This window comes from Chroicocephalus ridibundus, chromosome 9 (genome assembly GCF_963924245.1).
Source record: "Chroicocephalus ridibundus chromosome 9, bChrRid1.1, whole genome shotgun sequence".
Taxonomy (NCBI): domain Eukaryota; kingdom Metazoa; phylum Chordata; class Aves; order Charadriiformes; family Laridae; genus Chroicocephalus; species Chroicocephalus ridibundus.
The window spans coordinates 24,303,266-24,326,466 of record NC_086292.1 but is presented as its reverse complement, the minus strand read 5'-3'; the positions used below and the strand labels follow the sequence as shown (position 1 = coordinate 24,326,466).

Genomic DNA, 23,201 nt, shown 5'->3' with positions numbered 1-23,201 from the left:
ATGGTGACGGAGGATGTGGAGAAGGCAGAGTTACTGAATGCCTTCTTTGCTTCGGTCTTTTCTGCTTGGCCCAGCCCTCAGGAGTCCCAGGCATTGAATAAAGTAACAGGGAAAGAAGACGACTTCCCTTGGGTTGAGGAGGAGCGAGTGAGGGACCAATTAGATTATCTAGATATTCACAAGTCCATGGGCCCTGATGGGATGCACCCGAGAGTGCTGAGGGAGCTGGCAGAAGTCATTGCTGGGCCGCTCTCCGTCATCTTTGAAAAGTCCTGGAGAACAGGCGAGGTGCCTGGGGACTGGAGGAAAGGCAATGTCACTCCAGTCTTCAAGAAAGGCAAGAAGGAGGAGCCAGGGAACTACAGGCCGGTCAGCCTCACCTCCATCCCTGGAAAGATGATGGAACAGTTCGTTCTGGGTGTCATCTCAAGGCACGTGGAGGAAAGGAAAGCTATCAGAAGTACTCAGCATGGATTCACCAAGGGGAAATCATGTCTGACTAACCTGATTGATAGCCTTCTACGATGGCATGACTAGATGGATAGATGAGGGGAGGGCGGTAGATGTGGTCTACCTTGACTTAAGCAAGGCGTTTGACACGGTCTCCCACAGCATCCTCATAGGGAAGCTTAGGAAGTGTGGGTTAGATGAATGGACAGTGGGGTGGATAGAAAACTAGTTGAAAGATAGAGCTCAGAGGGTTGTGATTAGGGGCACAGAGTCTAGTTGGAGACCAGTGACGAGTGGTGTTCCCCAGGGGTCAGTACTGGGTCCAGTCCTGTTCAATATATTCATCAATGACCTGGATGAGGGGATAGAGTGCACCCTCAGCAAGTTTGCCGATGACACCAAGCTGGGAGGGGTGGCTGACACACCGGAAGGCTGTGCCACCATACAGAGAGACCTGGACAGGTTGGAGATCTGGGCAGAGAGAAACCTTATGAAATTCAACAAGGGCAAGTGTAGGGTGCTGCACCTGGGGAGGAACAACCCCATGCACCAGTACAGGTTGGGTGCTGACCTGCTGGAGAGCAGCTCTGTGGAAAGAGACCTGGGAGTCCTGGTGGACAACAGGATGACCATGAGCCAGCAATGTGCCCTTGTGGCCAAGAAGGCCAATGGCATCCTGGGGTGCATCAAGAGGAGCGTGGCCAGCAGGTCAAGGGAGGTCATCCTCCCCCTCTACTCTGCCTTGGTGAGGCCGCACCTGGAGTACTGTGTCCAGTTCTGGGCTCCCCGGTTCAAGAGGGACGGGGAACTGCTGGAAAGGGTGCAGCGGAGGGCTACAAAGATGATTAGGGGACTGGAACACCTCTCTTATGAGGAAAGGCTGAGGGATTTGGGTCTCTTCAGTCTGGAAAAAAGACGGCTGAGGGGGGACCTTATCAACACTTATAAATACTTAAAGGGTGGGTGTCAGGAGGATGGGGCCAGGCTCTTTTCAGTGGTGCCCGGGGACAGGACAAGAGGCAATGGGCACAAACTTGAACATAGGAAGTTCCACCTAAACATGAGGAGGAACTTCTTTACCCTGAGGGTGGCAGAGCACTGGAACAGGCTGCCCAGAGAGGTGGTGGAGTCTCCAACTCTGGAGACATTCAAAACCCACCTGGACGTGTTCCTGTGTAACCTGCTCTAGGTGACCCTGCTCTGGCAGGGGGGTTGGACTAGATGATCTCCAGAGGTCCCTTCCAACCCTACGATTCTATGATTCTATATCGCTGCAGAGCCAAACTCCTCAGCGGCAATTCCCAGCTCTGCCGGCACTGGCGGGGGGAAAGAAGGGGAAAAGATTTGCTTTTGGCTGTAATCTTTTACCTTTCAGCATTTAATTTCCTTTTTGCACGTCACTATTTGACACTGTTCTTGCCTACTCAATCCCCCACCGTGTCCGTCCGCAGAGACGTTATTTCAGCCCTTACGCCTCGCACAGGGTGGCAAACTCCGCAGGGGCAAACGCCTCCGGAGTCGGGCAACCAAAGCAGTACATTCAGGCAACCGAAGGAGAAACAAGAGCAAGAAGAGCCGCAGGAACCAGCGCTGGGTCCTGGCTGCCCAGAACCTCTCCCTGCCTTCCTCATCCCAACATTCAAGGCAGTGTTATCCCAGGAAGATGCTCTCCTGGTGCTGGCAAGGCAGGGGGGCACAGGGCTGGGGCTCCCCCGGCTCCAGTCCAGCCAGCAGCAGAGGAGGAGGAGGAGGTGGAAAGCCCCAGAAAGCCCCAGAAATCCCAGGAAATCCCATGCGGACCCCAGGATTGCGCCAAGAGCGATCCTCAGCCCCGCTGAGGGTGATGCCGCCTGCCCAAGGGCGAGAGCCGAGCTCCCGGCCTGGACAGGGAGCACTGAGGGGACACAAAATTTGTCACCGGTGTCAAGGGCATCGCTACCCACCATTCAACGGCAGCTCCTGCCCAGGATTTAGGAAAAGCCCCAGTTTTGGATCAAATCATTTAAGCACGCAGAAGGGAAAGCACCAACTGGAATCTGCGGATTTTCTCGTTTAAAAGAGAGTCAGCAATCGTTTCAGGGAGAAATCACCAATGCCCACAAATTCAGATGAAAAGCAAAGCTCCGAGACAGGAAGCACAGCTGCCGTGTGTGACACAGCACCACGGAAACAAGGACGTCTCAGCGGTGAGTGCCCAGAGCCGGGGCTGGTGATGGACAGCTGCTGGGGCCGGAGCTGGCCCTGGGGACGAGGGGGTGGCCCCGGGCATCAGTGGGAGGCCCCAGGGACAAGGAGGGGACCCCACGGACGAGGAGGAGACCCTGGGGACAAAGGGGGCAGCTGGTGAGAGGAGGGTGCGAGGAGCGCGGCGGGTGCCTCGTGGTGCCCGGGCAGCGGTAGCAGCTCAAGAGTTGCCTTTTCTCCATCAGAAGGGAAAACCACACTGCTTTAAAAGACAACACACATGAGTAAAACAACAGTCCACAAAAGTTCCCTGTGAATATAAAAGGCAAAACTACACAGAAATAGAGAAAATCCACCATATTCTTAGGCGTATAAAAAGCAAACAAAAAAACCCGGAGTCCCCAGAAGGCAAGACAGAATTACTTGCTAGACTGACCCCATCGGCAGTGGTCTACCGGCGCTACCGGTCTACTAACTGCCCTGTCGTGTTAAGTTTAGTTTCGGTATTTGTCTGTTATAGTCCCAGGACTTAGACTGGTTGACTATTAGAGTCCCACCAAAGGACTTTTCCTGAAACAGATTCACAAATAATCGAAATTAGTTTATTTATTGAGAGTGACAGTGGCATATTCGAGATTGCCATTGATAAATTCACTGACTACAATAGTGCTAATTACTTAAGGTTAATATGGTTAGAAAAATAATGCTAGTACAACAACCCGGTGTACAATTCCCCAGAAGGTGAAAGACGCAGCTCTTACACAGCAAGGCATCTGTGCCTGGGGTGGAGGAAGGGAACACAGCCCCTCGACCGCTTCGTCAGGTAACAAGTTTCTTCTCTCCCAATTTAACAGTCACTTTCTCCATTCTTTTTTATCCAAAATTACAAGGTTTCCCTCCCCTATATAATGTGTAGTATGATTTGGGTGGAGGCTTGAGTGCTATTCTCATATATGTTGAGCATGATCTCTAAAATCTTCATTAGACACAGAGATCTTTAATATACGTTTCACAAGTAATGAGGCAAAGGTCATCAAAGGTCAATCACTGGGCATGGCAGCCTCACCAGGAAAGAGATATCTACACAAAGTCTCTGTTATCTTGTTTTTAGTGTCTCTGCTGATGAAAAAGAAGCTGTCTCCCAAAGACTTCCCCATTACTTCTTTATCACATGATAGCCAGACAAGAATTCTCTCCCCTGGGTTAAACAAAAGATAGCAAAGCCAGTCTTAATTGCTATTTGAGCACAGAGACTTCACCTCATTATGCAAATTCCACAGCCCCATAGACCCTGGGGCTCCATGTTTTCCTGGCGCCTTCAGCCTCAAAACCACCCTTTCCCACTTGGCGCCGCGCCAGACTCCAAACTTTCCATTTGTCTGGAGATTGGTCCCATGCCCAAAGAGAAAGGAGGGAAAACTGTGGCTTCTTCCAAAGCTCTTTGGGAACTGCTTGCATGGCCCCACACACCATGGGACAGCGGGCTTTCCTGGCACCTTCAGCATCAAAACCAACCTTATCCACTTGGCGCCGTGCCAGCCTCAAAATTTTCCATATGTCTGGAGATTGCTCCCACGCCCAAAGAGCCCGGAGGAAAACAGCGCCTTCTTCTAAAGCTCTTTGGGAACCACTAGCATGGCCCCACAGACCTTGGAACTGCAGGCATTCCTGGCACCTTCAGCCTCAAAACCACGCTTTCCCACTTGGCGCCGCGCCAGACTCCAAAATTTCCGTATGTCTGGAGATTGCTCCCATGCCCAAAGAACCAGGAGGGAAAACTGTGGCTTCTTCTAAAGCTCTTTGAGATAGGTCTGCATATCCCCACAGACCTTGGGGCTGCAGGCTTTCCTGGCACCTACAGCATCAAAACCACCCTTTCACACTTTGCGCCGCGCCAGCCTCTAAAATATCAATATGTCTGGAGATTGCTCCCACACCCGATGATCCAGGAGGAAAAACTGTGCCTTGTTCTAAAGCTCTTTCGGAACTGCTTGCATGGCCCCACACACCTTGGGGCTGGGTATTTCCTGGCACCTTCAGCCTCAAAAAAACCCTTTCCCATTTGTCGCACCTCCAGCCTCCAAAGTTTCAATATGTCTGAAAATTGCCCCAACTCACAAAGGGCCAGGAGGGAAAACAGTGTCTTTTTCTAAGGCTCTTTAGGAACCGCTGGCATGGCCCCACAGACCTTTGGGATCCAGGCTTTCCTGGCGCCTTCAACCTCAAAACCACTCTTTCCCACCTGGCGCCACAAGACCCTCCAAAATTTCCATATGTCTGGAGTTTGCTCCAACACCAAAAGAGGCAGAAGGGAAAACTGTGCCTTCTTCTGAGGCTCTTTCGGAACCGCAAGCATGGCCCCACAGACCTTCGGGAACAAGGTTTCAGGGCAATTCCAGCCTCAAAACCAAATTTTCACACTTGGAGCCATGCCGCCCTCCACAGTTTCCATATGTCTGGAGATTGCTCCATGCATAAAGAGCCAGGAAGGAAAACTGTGCCTTGCTCTAAAGCTCATTAGGAAGTGCTTACATGGCCCCACAGACCCTGGGGCTGCGGGTTTTCCCAGCGACTTCAGCCTCAAAACCACCCTTTCTCAGTACTCCCAGGGCCGAACTCCAAAATTTCCGTATGTCTGGACATTGATCCCACGTCCACAGAACCAGGAGGGAAAACTGTGCTTTTTTCCAAGACTCTTTCGGAAGCACAAGCATGTCCCCACAGACCTTCGGGATCGACGCTTTCCTAGCGCCTTCAACCTCAAAACTACCGTTTCCCACTTGGCGCCGCGCCAGACTCCAAAATTTCCATATGTCTGGAGATTGCTCCCACGCCCAAAGAGCCAGGAGGGCAAGCTGTGGCTTCTTCTAAAGCTATTTTGGAACCCCTTAGATGGCCCGACAGGCCTTGGGGCTGCGGGCTTTCCTGCTGCCTTCAGCCTCAAAACCACCCTTTCACACTTGGCGCCGTGCCAGCCTCCAAAATTTCCATATGTCTGGAGATTGCTCCCATGTCCAAAGAGCCCGGAGGAAAACTGCGCCTTGATCTAAAGCTCTTTGGGAACCACCAGCATGGCCCCACAAACCTTGGAACTGCAGGCATTCCTGGCGCCTTCAGCCTTAAAACCACCCTTTCCCACTTGGCGCCGCGCCAGCCTCCTAAATATCACTATGTCTGGAGATTGCCCCACGCCTAAAGATCCAGGAGGAAAAACTGTGCCTTCTTCTAAAGCTCTTTGGGAACCGCTTGCGTGGCCACACAGACCTTCGGGATCCAGGGTTTCCTGGCGCCTTCAGCCTCAAAACCACCCTTTCCCACTTGTCGCCCCTCCAGCCTCCAAAATTTCCATGTCTGGAGATTGCTCCCACACCCAAAGAGCCCGGAGAGAAAACTGTGCCTTGTTCTAAAGGTCTTTGGGAACAACTTCAATGGCCCCACAGACCTTGGGGCTGCGGGCTGTCCTGGCACCTTCAACCTCAAAACAACCCTTTCCCACTTGGCGCCACGCCAGCCTCCAATATTCCAATATCTCTGGAGATTGCTCCCGCGCCCAAAGAGCCAGAAGGGAAAACTGTGCTTTCTTCTAAGACTCTTCCGGAATCGCTTCAATGGCCCTACAGACATTCGGGATCCAGGCTTTCCTGGCGCCTTTCGCCTCAAAACCACCCTTTCACACTTGGCGCCGTGCCAGACTCCAGGATTTCCATATGTCTGGAGATTGCTCCATGCCCAAAGAACCAGGAGGTAAAACTGTGCCTTGTTCTAAAGCTCTTTCGGAACTGCTTGCATGGCCACGCAGGCTTTGGGGATCCAGTCTTTCCTGGCACCTTCAGCCTCAAAACAACAATTTCACAATTGTCGCCACGCCACCCTCCAAAATTTCCATATGTCTGGAGGTTGCTGCCACGCCTAAAGAGCCAGAAGGGAAAACTCTGCCTTGTTCTAAAGCTCTTTCGGAACCACTTGCATGGCCCTGCAAAACTTGGCGTTGTGGGCTTTCCTGGCGTCTTCAACATCAAAAGAATTCTTTCCCACCTGGCGCCACAAGACCCTCCAAAATTTCCATATGTCTGGAGATTGCTCCCACGCCCAAAGAGGCAGAAGGGAAAACTGTGCCTTCTTCTGAGGCTCTTTCGGAACCGCAAGCATGGCCCCACAGACCTTCGGGAACAAGGCTTTCGGGGCACTTCCAGCCTCAAAACCACCCTTTCTCACTTGGCGCCATGCCGCCCTCCACAATTTCCATATGTCTGGAGATTGCTCCATGCCTAAAGAGCCAGGAAGGAAAACTGTGCCTTGCTCTAAAGCTCATTGGGAAGCGCTTGCATGGCCCCACAGACCCTGGGGCTGCGGGTTTTCCCAGCAACTTCAGCCTCAAAACCACCCTTTCTCAGTACTCCCAGGGCCGAACTCCAAAATTTCCGTATGTCCGGACATTGATCCCACGTCCACAGAACCAGGAGGGAAAACTGTGCCTTCTTCTAAAGCTCCTTGGGAACAGCTTGCATGGCCCCACAGACCTTGGGGCTGCGGGCTTTCCTGGCACCTTCAGCCTCAAAACCACGCTTTCCCACTTGGTTCCGCACCAGCGTCCAAAATTTCCATATGTCTGGAGATTGCTCCCACGCCCAAATATCCAGGAGGGAAAATGTGCTTTTTTCCAAGACTCTTTTGAAAGAGCAAGCATGTCCCCACAGACCTTCGCGATCCACGCTTTCCTAGCGCCTTGAGCCTCAAAACCACCCTTTCCCACTTGGCGCCGCGCCAGACTCCAAAATTTCCATATGTCTGCAGATTGCTCCCATGCCCGAAGATCCAGGAGGGAAAACAGTGCCTTGTTCTAAAGCTCTTTGGGAACCGCTTGCATGGCCCCACAGACCTTGGGACTGGGGGTTTCCTGGCACCTTCAGCTTCAAAACAACCCTTTCCCATTTGTCGCCCGCCCCTCCAGCGTCCACAGTTTGAATATGTCTGAAAATTGCCCCAACGCACATAGGGCCAGGAGGGAAAACAGTGCCTTTTTCTAAGGCTCTTTGGGAACCGCCAGCATGGCCCCACAGACCTTCGGGATCTAGGCTTTCCTGGCACCTTCAACCTCAAAACCACCCTTTCCCACTTGGCGCTGTGCCAGTCTCCAAAACTTCCATATGTCTGGAGGCAACTCCAACGCCCAAAGAGCCAGGAGGGAAAATTATTTCTTCTTCTAAAGTTCTTTGGGAACAGCCTTCATGACCCCACAGATATTCAGGATCCCAGCTTTCCTGGCGCCTTCAGCCTCAAAACCAATCTTTCCCACCTGGCCCCACAAAACCCTTCAAAATTTCCATCTGTCTGGAGATTGCTCCCACGCCCACAGAGCCAAAAGGGAAAACTGTGCCTTGTTCTAAAGGTCTTTGGGAACAGTTTGCATGGCCCCACAGGCCTTGGGACTGCGGGCTTTCTTGTTGCCTTCAGCCTCAAAACCACCCTTTCCCACTTGACGCCGCGCCAGCCTCCAAAATTTCCATATGTCTGGAGATTGCTCCCACACCCAAAGAGCCAGGAGGGAAAATTGTGGCTTCTTCTAAACCTCTTTGGGAACCGCTTGCAATTCCCCCACAGACCTTCAGGCACAAGGCTTTCCCGGCACCTTCAGCCTCAAAACTACGCTTCCCCACTTGGTAACGCGCAGACTCTAAAATTTCCATACTTCTGGATATTGCTCGAACGTCCAAAGAACAAGGAGAGAAAACTGTGCATTGTTCTAAGGCTCTTTCGTAACCGCTTGCATGGCCCCACAAACCTTCAGGATCCAGGCTTTCCTTGTACCTTCAGCCTCAGTACCGCCCTTTCCCACTTGGCGCCGTGCCAGCCTCAAAAATTTCCATAGGTCTGGAGATTGCTCCCTGGCCCAGAGAGCAAGGAGGGAAAACTGTGCCTTGTTCTAAAGCTCTTCAGAAACCGCTTGAATGGCCACGCAGGCTTTGGGGATCCAGTCTTTCCTGGCACCTTCAGCCCCAAAAAACCCTTTCACACTTGGCGCCAAGCCAGTTTCCAAAATTTCCATAGGTCTGTAGGTTGCTCCCACGCCTAAAGAGCCAGAAGGGAAAACTGTGCCTTGTTCTAAAACTCTTTGGGAACCACTTGCACGGCTCCGCAAAACTTAGGGCTGCGGGCTTTCCTGGCGTCTTCAACATCAAAAGAATTCTTTCCCACCTGGCTCCGCAATAGCATCCAAAAATTCCATATGTCTGGAGATTGCTCCCACGCCCAAAGAGCCACGAGGGAAAAAGTGTGGATTGTTCTAAAGCTCTCTGGGAACCGCTTACATGGCCACACAGACCTTCAGGAGCCATGGTTTCCTGGCACCTTCAGCCTCAAACCATCCTTTCCCACTTGTCGCCCCGCCAGACTCCAGAATTTCCATATGTCTGGAGATTGCTCCCAAGCCCAAAGTGCCCAGAGGGAAAACTGTGGCTTTCTCTAAAGCTGTTTGGGAACCGCTTCCATGGCCCCAAAGATGTTGGGGCTGTGGGCTTTTCTGGCACCTTCAGCCTCAAAACCACTCTTTCCCACTTAGCTCCAGAAGATCCTCCAAGATTTCCATATGTCTGGACATTCCTCCCACGCCCAAAGAGCCAGGAGGGAAAGTTGTGGCTTCTTCTAAAGCTCTTTGAGAACCGCTTGCATGGCCCCACAGACCTTGGGTCTGCAGGATTTCCTCGCACATTTTGCCTCAATACCATCCTTTCCCTCTTCGTGCTGTGCCAGCCTCCAAAATTTCCATAGGTCTGGAGATTGCTCCCACGCCCAAAGAGCCAGGAGGGAAAGCTCTGCCTTGTTCTAAAGCTCTTTGGGAACAACTTGCATGGCCCTACAGACCTTGGGGCTGGGGGCTTTCCTCCTGCCTTCAGCCTCAATACCACCCTTTCACACTTTTGGGCCATGCCAGTCTCCAAGATTTCCATATGTCTGGAGATTTCTACCACGCCCAAAGAGCCAGGAGGGAAAACTGTGGCTTCTTCTAAAGCTCTTTGGGAACAATTTGCATGGCCATAATGACCTTGGGGCTCCAGGCTTTCCTGGCGCCTTCAGCCTCAATACCATCCCTTCCCACTTGGCGCGGCGCCAGACTCCAAAATTTCCATATATCTGGAGATTGCTTCCATGCCCAAAGAGCCCGGAGTGAAAAACTGTGCATTGCTCTAAAGCTCTTTGGGAACCACTTGCATGGCCCCACAGACCTTGGGGCTGTGGGCTTTCCTGGCACCTTCAGCCTCAAAACCACCCTTTCCCACTTGGCGCTGCGCCAGACTCCAAAATTTCCATATCTCTGGATATTGCTACGACACCCAAAGAGCCAGAAGGGAAAACTGTGCTTTGTTCTAAGACTCTTTCGGAACCGCAACCATGGCCCTGCAGACATTCGGGATCTAGGCTGTCCTTGCACCTTCAACCTCTATACCACCATTTTACACTTGGCGCCGTACTAGCCTCCACAATTTCCATATATCTGGAGATTGTTCCCACCCCCAAAGAACCAGGAGCTAAAAGCTGTGCCTTGTTCCAAAGCTCTTTGGGAACCGCTTGCATGGCCCCACAAACTTTTGGGCTGCAGGCTTTCCTGGCACCTTCAGCCTCAAAACCACCCTTTCCCAATGGGTGCCACGCCAGACTGCGAAATTTCCATATGTCTGGAGATTGCTCCCATGCCCAAAGAGCCCGGAAGGAAAACTGTGCCTTGCTCTAAAGCTCCTTGGGAACCACTTGCATGGTGCCTCAGACCTTGGGGCTGTGGGCTTTCCTGGCGTCTTCAGCCTCAAAACCACTCTTTCCCACTTGGCTCCACAAGAGCCTCCAAAATTTCCATATGTCTGGAAATTGCTCCCATGGCCAAAGTGCCAGGAGGGAAAACTGTGCCTTGTTCTAAAGCTCTCTGGGAACCGATTGCTTGGCCACAAAGGCTTTGGGTTACAGGCTTTCCTCGCACCTTCATCCTCAAAACCACCCTTTCTCACTTGGCGCCGCGCCAGCCTCCAAAATTTCCATGTGTCTGGAGATTGCTCCCACGCCCAAAGTGCCAGGAGGGAAAACTGTTGCTAGGCGATAATGTGAATATGTTAATCATTGCTTATAATCTTTCTAGTTGAGGAGCTCAGGGCACACATGAGGCAGAGTGATCCCATGTGCGCCCAGCACTGCAATAATGAACACCTGCTTTCTAACACTCCAAAATTTGAGTCTTAGAGAGTCCTTAGTTGCCGTCTTACGGTATCCTTTGGCAACCCCTATGGGACACTGCTTTTGAGCCTCAACGGATCCTGGGGTAGTGGAACCCTAGCCGGCACCCCGAGGGATTCTCTGAGGGTACCCCGATCTGTGGACTGAAGAGCCTCTAAGCATGTAGTACTGATTTGTAAGTACAAGGCACTCTTTCTTTAAGTTTTGTTCGGTTGCCTGCCTGTCAGTCACAGGGGAAGGTACACAAGGCTGGGCTAAGTCCCGGGAAAGAGGTTAGAGCCCCCCATTTGGTTTGGTAAAGGGGTTAGAATCCCCATTTGGTTTGGTAAAAGGGTTGGAGTCCCCATTTGACAAAGGAGTTAAAGTCCCCGCTTGGTTCGGTAAGTGGTTGGAGTCCCCGTTTAAAGTGCATGTTGAATGTAACCACGGTAATTGTTATTGTACCTGTGTCTTTGTTTGCTATAGCAATTGGTTAGTTGTATTGTTGCTGTGCGGAAGACTCACCCGTGTGTGTTATCTCTTGTATCTAAAATAGGCACCGGATCATCCTCGGGTGGGGGAGTACTGAAAAAGTTGCCTCTGGGTTGTAGTTTGAGTCATTGGAAACAAATGGGTGGAGCCCCCGGTGGGGTTGCAAAGAGGGAGGATTTGATTAAATACTGTAACCAATGGTGGCCATTGTATAACTTGTAAAGCGAGGAGAACTGGACCGTGAATGGCAGTTAAAATTATAATACTTTACTGCAATTGACGTTGTTTTTAAGAAGAGAAGGGAAATGGGATGAAGTTCCGTATGCGGACACGTTCTTTACTTTGAGTCAGCATAAGGAGTGTCAGAAAAAATGTGGAATTAATTTGCCTCGTCGGATCCTTTAGTCTTGGCACTAGAAAAGGATGAAAGAGAGAGAAAAAGTATTAAAGAGGTGTTGCTCAACATGTAGTATTGGACAGAGATGCTTGAAGTTGACCCGGAGTGAGCAAGAGGGAGAATACAGAAATGCTGGTAGTGCCTAGATTCAGGGAGAGACCTCAGAATCACAGGGCAGAAAGTGAATAGGATGATGAATATGAGAGGTACGTTGGGACCAAAGCCAGTGGCAGAGAGAACTCGTAGTCGGCGAGGGGCTGTGTTACAAGCTCCATTGAGACAGGCTGTTGGAAATGATGATCTGGTTGTAGTGAAAGTGAATTGGAAGATAGCTGGAGGTAGGTACAGGGATGGTCCCGATCAGGTGGCTAGTGCTTTTGAGACGATGATAAAAACCGAAGACCCTGATTGGAAAGATATTGAAGCAAGTATTGTTTGATAGTACAGAAAGAGAGATGATTCGTATGGTGGCAAGGACTCAGACAGAAGCCCAGGTAGAAGCAGGAGCTTTGCCAGGACAATTGGAACACCATTTTCCCTCGGCAGACCCTGGATGGAACATCAATAATAATGGAGATAAATTGTTATTAACACAATATGAGAAATGGGTTCGGTTTGGCATAAGGAATATTATACCAATGGCTATAAATTGGTCAAAAATTAAGCAAGATAGGAAAGAATCTCTGACTGAATTCTTAAATAACCTGAAGGAAGCTGTTGGAAAAAGGAAAGACTCACTTGGCAGCCTTGTTTGTTGGACAGTCTGCTGATGATCTATGGAGGAAATTACAGAAAATACAAGGAGCGGATGCTAAGGACCTAGGAAAACTGTTGGATATGGCTTGGGTACTTTACCAAAACAGAGATCAACAGAAGGAAAAAGGCAATGCTCAATTGATTGCCGCCCTAGAAGGGACCTATTGTCCTCGAGGAGGATCTAGGGCAGGATTTAGGGGTGGCTATCAGGGAAGAGGACGTGGCAGAGGACTTCCGGAACTCCCTGTAGGAGAAACCCAGTGCGTTTATTGTAAAAAGGACGGACACTGGAAGAACGAATGTCCATTGTTGCAGGGGCTACGTTTTGGGGTACCAGATACTCCTGTGCTAGCCGTGGAGGCTAGGGACTGAAGGGGACCGGAGGAATCTCCCCCAGCAGACCATCTGGTTAAAATACGGGTGGGGGAAGATGAAACTGAAATAGAATGCTTAGTCAATACAGGAGCAGCTTATTCAATCACAAATACGAAAGAACATGAATTAGGGTATGACACGGTGAGGGTTCTTGGTGCCACAGGGAATCAGAAACCAGACCTTTCTTTAAACACCTAAAGTTTAAAATTGGAGAGCAGTGGGTAACGCATCAGTTTTGGTATCTACCTGGGGCACCAAAGCCTTTAATTGGCCGGGATTTGTTAGAAAAATTGGAGGCTGAAATAAAGTTTAAAAATGGAGAAGTAGAAGTGTTAATGCCTGAGTCTAAATTTGTCCAAGCTACAGTATTATTGTTACAGGAGGAGGAGCATGCAAAGAAAGAAATTCCGCCCGAAGTCAAAACTGTGGCCATACTGCATTTGGGCAGGGGAGGTGCCTGGAAAATCCAAAAGATCCGAACCTGTAAGAATAGAATTGAAACCAGGATCAGTTCCAGTAAGGTTGAAACAATATCCTATAAAGTTAGAAGCTAAGGTGGGGTTATTGCCTCTGGTACAAAAATTCTTGAAAGATGGCCTACTAAGAGAATGTGAGTCCAAGTACAATACTCCTATATTATCAGTTAAGAAAGCAGATGGAAAGTCTTACAGATTAGTACAGGACTTGAGAGCTATTAATCAAATTGTCCAGGATATCCACCCCGTGGTAGAAAACTCATAGACATAGTTAACCACTCTAACTGAAGACCAAGGGTGGTTTACAGTGCTAGATTTGAAAGATGCCTTTTTCTGCATCCCACTTGAACCTGAGAGTCAGGAACTGTTTGCCTTTGACTGGGAAAATCCTGAAACGGGAAGAAAGACCCAGTATACCCGGACAGTGCTGCCCCAAGGGTTTAAAAACAGCCCAACTGTTTTTGGAAACCAACTTGCGAAAGAGCTGGAGTTGTGGCGACAAGACTGCATGGTGTCTCCTGTGGATGGCTGACTATGGGCTGTTAGTAAAGCCCTTATATGAACGGTTGAAATTATCAAAAGGACCCTTGCAATGACATTAATGAGAACTCCTGCCTTGGGATTACCTAACCCGGAGAAGGCATTGGAACTCTTTACCTACAAGAGGCAAGCCGTAGCCTTGGGGGTTTGACACAGTACCTGGGAGAATTCAGGTGAGCAGTGACCTGTTTCTCCAAGCAATTAGATACAGTAAGTCAAGGCTGGCCAGGCCGCCTGAGAGCGGTTTCAGCAACAGTGTTGTCAATACAAGAAGCCCGGAAACTTACTATGGGACAGAAAATGACTGTTTACGTTCTACATATGGTACTTACTTACAGTATTAGACCAAAAGGGCGGACATTGTCTATCTCCCAGCAGGACGTTGAAGTACCGAGTGGTACTTCTGGAACAAGATGATGTGATTTTGAAAACTACCTCCGTTGTTAATCCTGCAATGTTCTTTTTGGCATAACAGGCTGAGAGTAATCCTGAGCATAGTTGTCCAGAAACTATTGAAGAAGTTTATTCAAGCCGACCTGATTTAAAAGACACCCCTTTGCCTGACCTGGGCTAGGGCTGTACACCAATGGGAGCAGCTTCGTCAGAGAAGGGAAATGGGTATCAGGATGTGCTGTTACTACTATAAAAGTAACAGTAGAGGCCCAGGCATTGCCACCCAAAACATCCGCTCAGATAGCCCTGATCTGAGCCTTACAGCTAAGAGAAGGAAAAAGTGTACTTATTTGGACTGACTCAAAGTATGCCTTTGGTGTGGTGCACGCACAAGGAGCTATATGGAAAGAAAGAGGACTCCTGACAACACAAGGCACCGAAATCAAGCAGAAGGAAGAAATTTTAAGGCTCCTGGAGTGTATAAGGGCACCTGCTGCAGTGGCCATTATGCATTGTAAAGCGCACCACGCAGGACAAACTACTCAGGAACAAGGGAATAAGCTAGCTGATTTAGCTGCTAAAGGGCTGCAGAAAAAGACATAGAAACCGTGATATTGGCCATAATACCAGAAAAGAAGATACCATTGCCAGAGAAAGCTGTTTACGATAAAGATGGTTTAAATCTGATAACAGTACTACAAGCAGAAATGCGGAAGGATGGACGGGCAGTTACTCCCTCTGGCTTAGTGGCAGTGCCATACTCCCTCATGAGCAGCCTCATGAGAAGGGAGCATAACACCGTGCATTGGGGAACAGAAAATTTGCTGAAACATCTCCAGAAATCAATCATTAGTCAAAATATGATAGAGGTGGTTAGATCAGTTACTGAACAATGTGAAATATGTTGCAGAAATAACCCTAAAACACAGAATAGGATCCAATTTGGAAAAACAGCAGAAGGACAAGTACCAGGAGAATATTGGCAAATTGATTTTACTGAGTTACCCAGAAGCGAAGGATTAAAACATTTGTTAATCTATATAGGATGGTCTGAAGCCTTTCCATGTCGCACCAATAAAGCTAGAGAAGTTGTAGAAGTGTTTTTAAAAGAAATGACTCCTAGATTTGGGGTACCCATGGGAATAACATCAGGCAGAGGTCCACATTTTATAGCCAAAATAGTTGTTGAAGTGTGCTCTTCGAAACTTTTGGCAAGTGCATTTATGGCATCACTTGCCGCTTTGCCCAAGCCCACCTCGGGGTCAGCTACCACAACATTGTCAACACGGACTCAGTCAAGCAGTGGGAGGGGAAGTCACTGGTGAGGAACAACCTCTCCAAGGCATTCCAGCACCAGCTGCGCAAGAGGAAGTTTAGCTTCAGGAAGGCTGACAAGTACCTTCATGGTCTGGGCAAGCCCCACAGGGATGGTGGGAAGGGAGGCAAAGCCACGGAGCGTTCTACAGAGGAGCAAGAGGTGTCCAACTGCACAACACCCCAGGAGGGGCTGGGAGATGGTCCTGAATGTCCTGCGCTACCAGAGCAGGGAGAAGATCCCAAACCAGACGCCTTGCAGAGTCCCAGCCCCACCGCTTGTGAGGAAGCTTCCTCCTTGAAAACGGTGGGCCCAGTGACAGATGAAGATGTTATAAAGCTGCGGTCATGTGAGAAGAAGATGATGAGCTGTGAGAGTTTGGCTGAGGGTTTCTGTCTCTCGTGTCCCTGCCAAGTGGTTGAGATTGTGCTTGGGAAGACAGAAGAGACCTGTTTGCCGGGTGAGAGGCAGGCAGGGGACAGAGCAGGCATTACTGCTGGTAATGGTACCACAGACAGGGTACCATATTACTGTCAGGAGAGGGGAAGGATGCAGGTAGGTGCACTCCTGGGGCTGTGGTAGTGTCCTTGGAAGGGTGAGAACCAAGAGAAGTTGCAGCCCTTTACACAGGAAGAAGAGCAGGTGCTCAGTTTTCAGTGAGGCTGGAAACGATCTGCAAGGAGAGCTCAGTCTGGGGCTGGTTGGTTTGCGAGTACTGCACGGTGCTCTCCTGGGGTGAGAGCATTGCCTCCTTCCTCTCCTCCTCGTCACCTCCGTCCTTGCATCCTTTAGCCAGTCTTGCATCCCTCTATATCTGTAACTGCTTTGAGTTTTCTCCAAGCTGAGCAGTGAAAACAAACTGAGCGTTTCAGGTTTCTGGTTCTTTTATCCAAATGATACATTCTCTTGGAATACATGGCGTTCTCAAAGAAAAACCAGTGATTTCCTGGGTTTCCCACTGAGATTTACCCAAGGCAAGTGGTACAATTGCTACCTGGAATAGCCTTCTCTTTAACCACTGCTGCTTCAACTCTCCTAACGTGCTCCTCCGTCCTTCTTGTTTTCCAGTTGGAAATCCAAGGCAAGCTCTACTTGGCTCCACTGACCACACTAAGTAGGTAATTCTCTCCTTTTGTCAAAATTTGCCATTGCCACATCTGGAACAGAGCAAATCTCCAGACAAACCATCTCTCTGCTGTCTCTTTCAGCGCGGTAACCTCCCTTTCCAAAGGATATGCGAGCATTTCGGGGCAGACGTCACCTGTGGAGAGATGGCTGCGTGCAGAAACCTGCTTCAGGGCCAGCGGTCCGAGTGGGCTGTCCTCAAACGCCACCATACTGAAGATAATTTTCGGGGTGCAGGTGGGTGCTATCATCCTGAGAACCACAGAAATGATAACTCACTTCTGAGGAGAAAAGCTGCTTCTTGAATTCATACAACCTGTCCCCCTCTGGTAGCTGGAGGGAATGTTTCCAGACACAATGACCAAATGTGCAGAGCTCCTGAACCAAGCAATTGAAGTGGACTTTGTAGACATCAGTGTTGGGTGTCCCATTGACCTGGTCTACAAGAAGACGTTCTGCAGCACATTTTCCCTCATTTAATAGATGCTTGTCTTTTGCCTCATCTCCTGTTACCCGATCTGCTCCTGCCAGTCTGATCCAGAGCTCCCAGTTCATTTATGGGCACTAGACCTCAGCGAGAAGGCAAATAAGCTGTTCAAAGAGCCGGGAATGGTTGGCTGTCTCTCCCTGGCAGCAAGCAGAAGTTGGAAGGGAAAAGGGCTGTGGGTTTGGTTTTTTTTGTTGAAGAGTCCCTTTTCTGCAAGTCTTGAGGTGCTCTGAGTCTTACCTGCGTTCCCTGAGTATCAGGAGGGCTGCTGCTGAGCAGCTCCAAGGAAGCTCTTCACTATGCAAGGAGGCAGAAAGTCTTGATCCCAATGCTCTTTGTCTCCCAGGGAGGAGGCTGTGCTCAGATGACTCAGTCCAACAAGTTTGAACAGATCGTCTGAGGGATGAACTCAGTGCGTCAGAGCACCTGCCAGCAGTGGCGGATGAGCTGATGGAGCCGACTCCTGCCTCAGCCTGGCCTCACTCTCCCGTTTCTGCAGGTGCTGGACATCCCATGGACTGCGAAGGTACAGACGGGGGTGCAAGAAAAGATTAATGTGGCTCCTAAAATAATTCCCAAGATCCAGGAGTGGAAAGCATCCCTGGTCATGGTACAGGGATCCTTGCTGTGGCATGAGATTGGTGGGTGGTGCCCAGGGAACTCCACTTGCCAGTCAGCGCAGAGCACAATGTGGGGGTGACCTTACCCTTCCCCACAGCTGAGCAGCTCTTTCAAACACCTTTGACCAGCTGCGTACTGCCTTTTAGTGCTTTCTGCTAATAACGGAGAAAAATTCAGATGCAGAGAGCATTTTGCTTGGTGCTCCTGAGCCTTGTCTCCGTTACAAAGGGAGATGGTTCCTGCAGTGCTCAGGAACAGAAACTTCAGCCAAATGAGCCTCATTACAGCAGGGCTGGGGAAGTGATGGGACTGTCTCATTTGCATGGGGATGAGTTGTTCCTGCCGACAGTGAATATTCTCTTTCACTCTGGACAGTCATTTCTTGCTCTGGCTTGCAAATAGCCAAAACATTACTCAGAAAGCATCCAGCCCTTTCTCAGCTCTGCTAGCCACCTCTGCAGCCCGGGCTGCTAGCCACTGGCTGGGCTGTACATCCAAAGGGATCCTTTACCTGCTGTTATTGCCTTTGCTGAAGCACGTTCCTCCAGTGCTCCCCTTCTGCCCTGCCTCCTCCAGGGCATTCACTGAGGTCTCTCTGTGACTTTTTTCTCCAGCTTCATGGCCGATCCAGGGACTAGTGGTACACGAGGAGTGCTGACTGGGACTACATAGCAGAATGTGCTAAAATAGCAAGCCCCATGCCCCTTTTTGGTAGGTGTTTCTATTGTTTGGTCACGGGGACGGAAAGTGCCACATTTGATTCGAAATATCTTTAAAAAATTAAAACCCAGGCTCCTAAGGACATTTAATCCGGGGGAAAGGTTGGAGTATCCATGTTGCTGGTGATGATACGATGAAGTGAATCACCAGCAGCTCTTGCGCAGCCCAGATCTGCCTGTGTGCTGGGGGCCAGGTGGGACAGCACTGAGCAGAGCAGGAGGGAAGGGACAGGCAGGACACAAACCATTTGGTTTTTAGCAGGTGCTTTCTCCCTTGGGCACCATGGCACAGAAAGCCCCAGCTGAACCTTCCGGGTAGGAGTTTGGAGTGGAGCAGAAGAGAGGAGAAGCCTCTCCTTTTCCTTGTAAGGGAACATTAATCAGAAACATCCCTGTGAGTCTCCAAATGTGAGCCCCAGAGCCTCTTTGGACAATCTAGCTTTTGGATCCTGTGTCCATTTTGAATTTTATTTCATGCCTGGATTAACTCATTGTGACTTGTCCTCGTGTGTCGCTTTGACCTCTGCCTTCTCCCTTCCTTCCGTACAGGAAACGGTGATATTTTGTCTTACGAAGATGCTAATCGAGCCATGCAGATGGATGTTTCGGGAATTATGATTGCAAGGCAAGTGCCTGTGTTTCCCTTTTGCTTCTGACTCTATTGGTGCAAGAGGGAAAAAGGAATTTAGAAACATACCTAAACAAACCCAAAACATGAGAAGTTTCCTCTTGGCAAAACTACGCTTTAAAACTTGGTCTGTGGGAACTAACAGCAGCTTCCTATTGAAATTGAAAAAGGAAATTAAAGCAGTATTGGCTGGCAAATAAGTGCTGGAAGGTCTCTGAAATGAGTTGGCATTTTCAGAAGGATCATTCATGGGAATAACAAAGTAAATTTATTTATGGCTACAGAGGGGCACTCATCAAACTGTGGCTTTTCACTGAAATGAAGGAGCAGACACTGGGATATCTCCTCCAGCGAGACACTTGATACCCTCAAAGACTTCACCAACTGTGGCCTTGAGCACTGGGGGTCGGATACTCAGGGAGTGGAGAAGACCAGGAAGTTGCTGCTGGAATGGCTCTTGTTCCTGTGCAGGTGAGAGGAGCCAAGAGGAGCTTTACCCCAGCAAGCCTGTATCACTTGAACAATAGCGCATAGCACCATTGCGTTTCATTGCAGGTATATTCCAGTTGGCTTATTAGAACACCTACCTCAGAAAACTAACGAACGGCCACCTTACTACGTGGGGAGAGGCTATCTGATGGCGAGCCACAATGTGGATGGTTTGACTAGAATAAGGTAATAAAGCACGGAATTTCATTTAAATTGCTAGGAAGGGACATTGCAGAGCCCCACAAAGTCCCTGTGCCTGCATGCAGCCTCCAGAGAGAGGGTGATGACGCTTTCCCATCAGTTAGAGAGGTTGTAAGGAAGCAGCAAAGGTTAACCAGGGCTTCACTTCACGGTTTTAACTGAGCTTGAAGTTGCCATAAAGAGCTCAGTCCCTGTATCTGCTTCAGCAGGTCATCCCGTGCCTGCTGCAAAGCGAGAAGAGCTGACCTCTCTCATGACACGCTGTTCATCCCCGGACAGTCGTAGGAACCAACAGAGGAGAGCGCAGCGGTGGGATGTCTCAGGCTTTCAGCATCACATCCCTCCGTGCTCTGCCCACACAGGCCCACCCTGCCATGCCTGTGCAGATGCCAAGCAGGAAGCGGTCCCCTTCCCCAGGTTAGGAAAGCTGGGCATTTTCCCCATTTTATCATTACCTGATTTCTGAGTTCATGCAACACAGAGCAGGAAACTGTTTTTCTCCCCACCAACTAGTCCTCAGGCACTGGCTTGAAATGACTTTGCAAGCTCAAAGGCAGCTAAAAGGAGAGCTGGAGCAGCCAGCTGCTATTTCCATCTCACGGAAACAGGGATTAGCAAAAATAGAGCATGGCTGTGGCCTTCTCTGGTTTTGCTAATCCTCATCCATTTGGTTAGTACTGGGAACAGCTGCCTGAAACCACGTTACAAGTACATCGAGTTTGATCCGAATTTTTAAATGTCATTTTTCAGGCGGAACCTGCCCACGTTAGACTGCACGAAGCTTTGTAACCTGTGGTCTTTACAGTGCCATGTAATAGACATTTGTAGCCGTAAGAACTCAACATTTCAAAGCAATTTAGGTTTATTCATTAAATCTCATTTGAAGGAGACGCTAACCAGGAGCAGGGTTCTCTGAGCACACTCCATTTCTGCTTTTCTGCTGCAAAATTCAGGCTCTTGTTGTGCAGTTCTGTGCCCTGCTGGGCTACTCTCTCTCTGCCATGTCTTATGGGAAGTTTTAGTGATGCCGTATTGAACGAGCCTCCAGGAAATAAGTTAAGCCTCCTTGACTATGAAGAAAATGTCTCTGCACTGAAAATCCAATGTGTGTTCCAAAGGGTGAAATAGCTAAAGTCTTAAGCTAGGATAAATCTGATGGCAATAGAACTGGCTTACATCATTTCAGGATCTGCCCTTAATGCTTTCTGGCACTGGCAGGGTTTTGGCTCTGTATAAGCACGGCGAGAGATGGGGAGGAGCTTTTCAGTGGCTCCTGTTGATTTTCGGCATGTCATTGCCAGGGGTGAGGCTGGTATTCTGGTCACCAAACTTCAGAACCCATTTTGGCATCGATTCTGGGTGACTCCCCAGCAATAGGGGCATTGCCCTTATCGGGAGGCTGTGTCCCTCCAGTGCTGGGGTTCAGGGTTAAAGCAACCAGATCTGTTAGCAACTGGATCATTTTAAAATCCGTGTTGGGATCTGGTGCCATGAAACCAATTAAACCTTGCAGCGGATGTGGGAAGTTGGGATAAAGCAAAGATGGACCCTCCGGGCTGTGATCCTGCATGGCTTCCTTAATGAGAGGAACCCAAATGAACACCATACAGGTTGATTTTTTTGTTGCTGCTGTTGGAGAAAGTTTAGCTTGGAGGACTTCTTAACCTTAAAACAGACATCTTCAGGTCTGGGCTAAATTATGCCTCCGCAGGCTGTCATTATATCATGACAGGAGCAAGTTAAAGCTCAGCACAGGAGGTGGTTTTGTGCAGCAGCCCTAAATTTTCGGGAGGGGAGAGGCTTGGTTTGACACATCCGACTGCCATCACCTTCGCTGTAGAGCCACAGGGCCATGCAACAGGGTACCGGTGGCTCTATTGTACTGAACACAAACCTCTCCTTGTCTTTTTTTGCTTTGTTTTTTTGTTATTTTCTTTCTTCTAGTGAGCTGCTTCTGGGACCTGTACCTACAACTTCACCTTCCTGCCTAACCACAAGGCAAATTCCTACAGATAGGGCCGAGGAGGCCCTTTCCTGTGGCGTCAGGTCAAGAGGAGGCCTTAGGACAATGTGTGGCGAGGAACAGGGTTGTTCAGCTGCACTCTGAAATGAAATAAAAGGTTAATGCTTTTGGAAGTTGCCTTCACGCCCCCAGCATCGGTCCCTGCCGCAAGTTACACAGCAGATGGTCTCACATGATCTTGCAGCCAGAGGTCCCTCACTAACAGAGAGCAATCTGTTTAATTAACAGGATACAAGCCAGGAGGGATCTCTGGCCTCCAGCTCGTGGCAGTTGTCCCGACTACCCCACGCCACACACTGTTCACGTAGCAGGAGCGAGAGGCCTCTGTTCCTACTGGGTTGTCCTTAGTAGTGCCAAATCCTCCCGAGTACCAGGAGGGGATGAACTAACACAGTCCCTGGGGTCCTGCAGAGCACAAAGAGACCCAGCATCTTGTCATTGGATGTTGTGCAGAATCCCGGCCTTTTTTCAGAGCACGCAGCAGTGGGTACCATCTCCTCCCGGTGTCACACACCCAGGGAAAGTACACCCCACTCTGAGGGGGACCCAGAGCTGCTTGTTTCCCAATGAGGAGACTAAAAGACCCAACAGCAGGATTTGAGGGAGGGCTGGGGAGGGGAGCGTGCCACCAAGGGATGCTGCATGACCTTACCTCGCACCCTCCAGGTCCTTTTTCCTGTCTCTGCGTCACTCCAGGCAGCGCAGCACAGGCGACCGTCACAGAGGCATTTGCCATGTGGCACAAGGAGGCTGCGGGTGCAGCTTCTTCCCCACAAAGCTCAGCTGAATCGACTGGTTCTTTTCGCCCCCTGAAAAATACTGTTTAAAGCAAAAAGCTCTTGCACACACAGCCCCTGGTAGGGACCAGGGACACCCAGCCCCCCTGAGCCCCTTCCCTCCCCAGGAGGAGCTGGGGGGGCGGTTTTGGGGGCCATTGGGAGGGGGCAGAACACAGGGAGCCCCCACATTCCATCCTGGAGATGCCAAAGACTCCTTAGCAGCGGAGAGACTGAGGGGACCGACCATGGCGCTGCCACCTCTGCGTCTCCCACTGCACGTCCCCCCCAGCGCCCCAGAGCCTTCAGGCTTTTGTGCTCCCACAAACCTTGTACCCCCAAGGCAGGGACAGACCCCAACCCACAGCCCGGGGATGCTCTCATGGCCACGAGTGCAGGAGGTGACCATGGCTACTCTCTCTCTTCCAGGTGCAGCCACCCTGTTCGCACCACCCGGGCAGCAGCAGCCATTCCCCACAACCTGGACACCCGCAGTGGGGGCGGCCCCACAGGCACCACCACCAGGTGTGGCACCCCTGTCCCCTCTGCCACCCT

At 50.2% G+C, this 23,201-nt stretch overlaps 1 pseudogene; it reads left to right on the top strand.

Moving 5' to 3' along the window:
• Positions 1-21,863, top strand: part of LOC134520896 (tRNA-dihydrouridine(47) synthase [NAD(P)(+)]-like) — a 31,458-nt pseudogene extending 9,595 nt beyond the window's left edge.
• Positions 21,864-23,201: the final 1,338 nt, after the last annotated feature.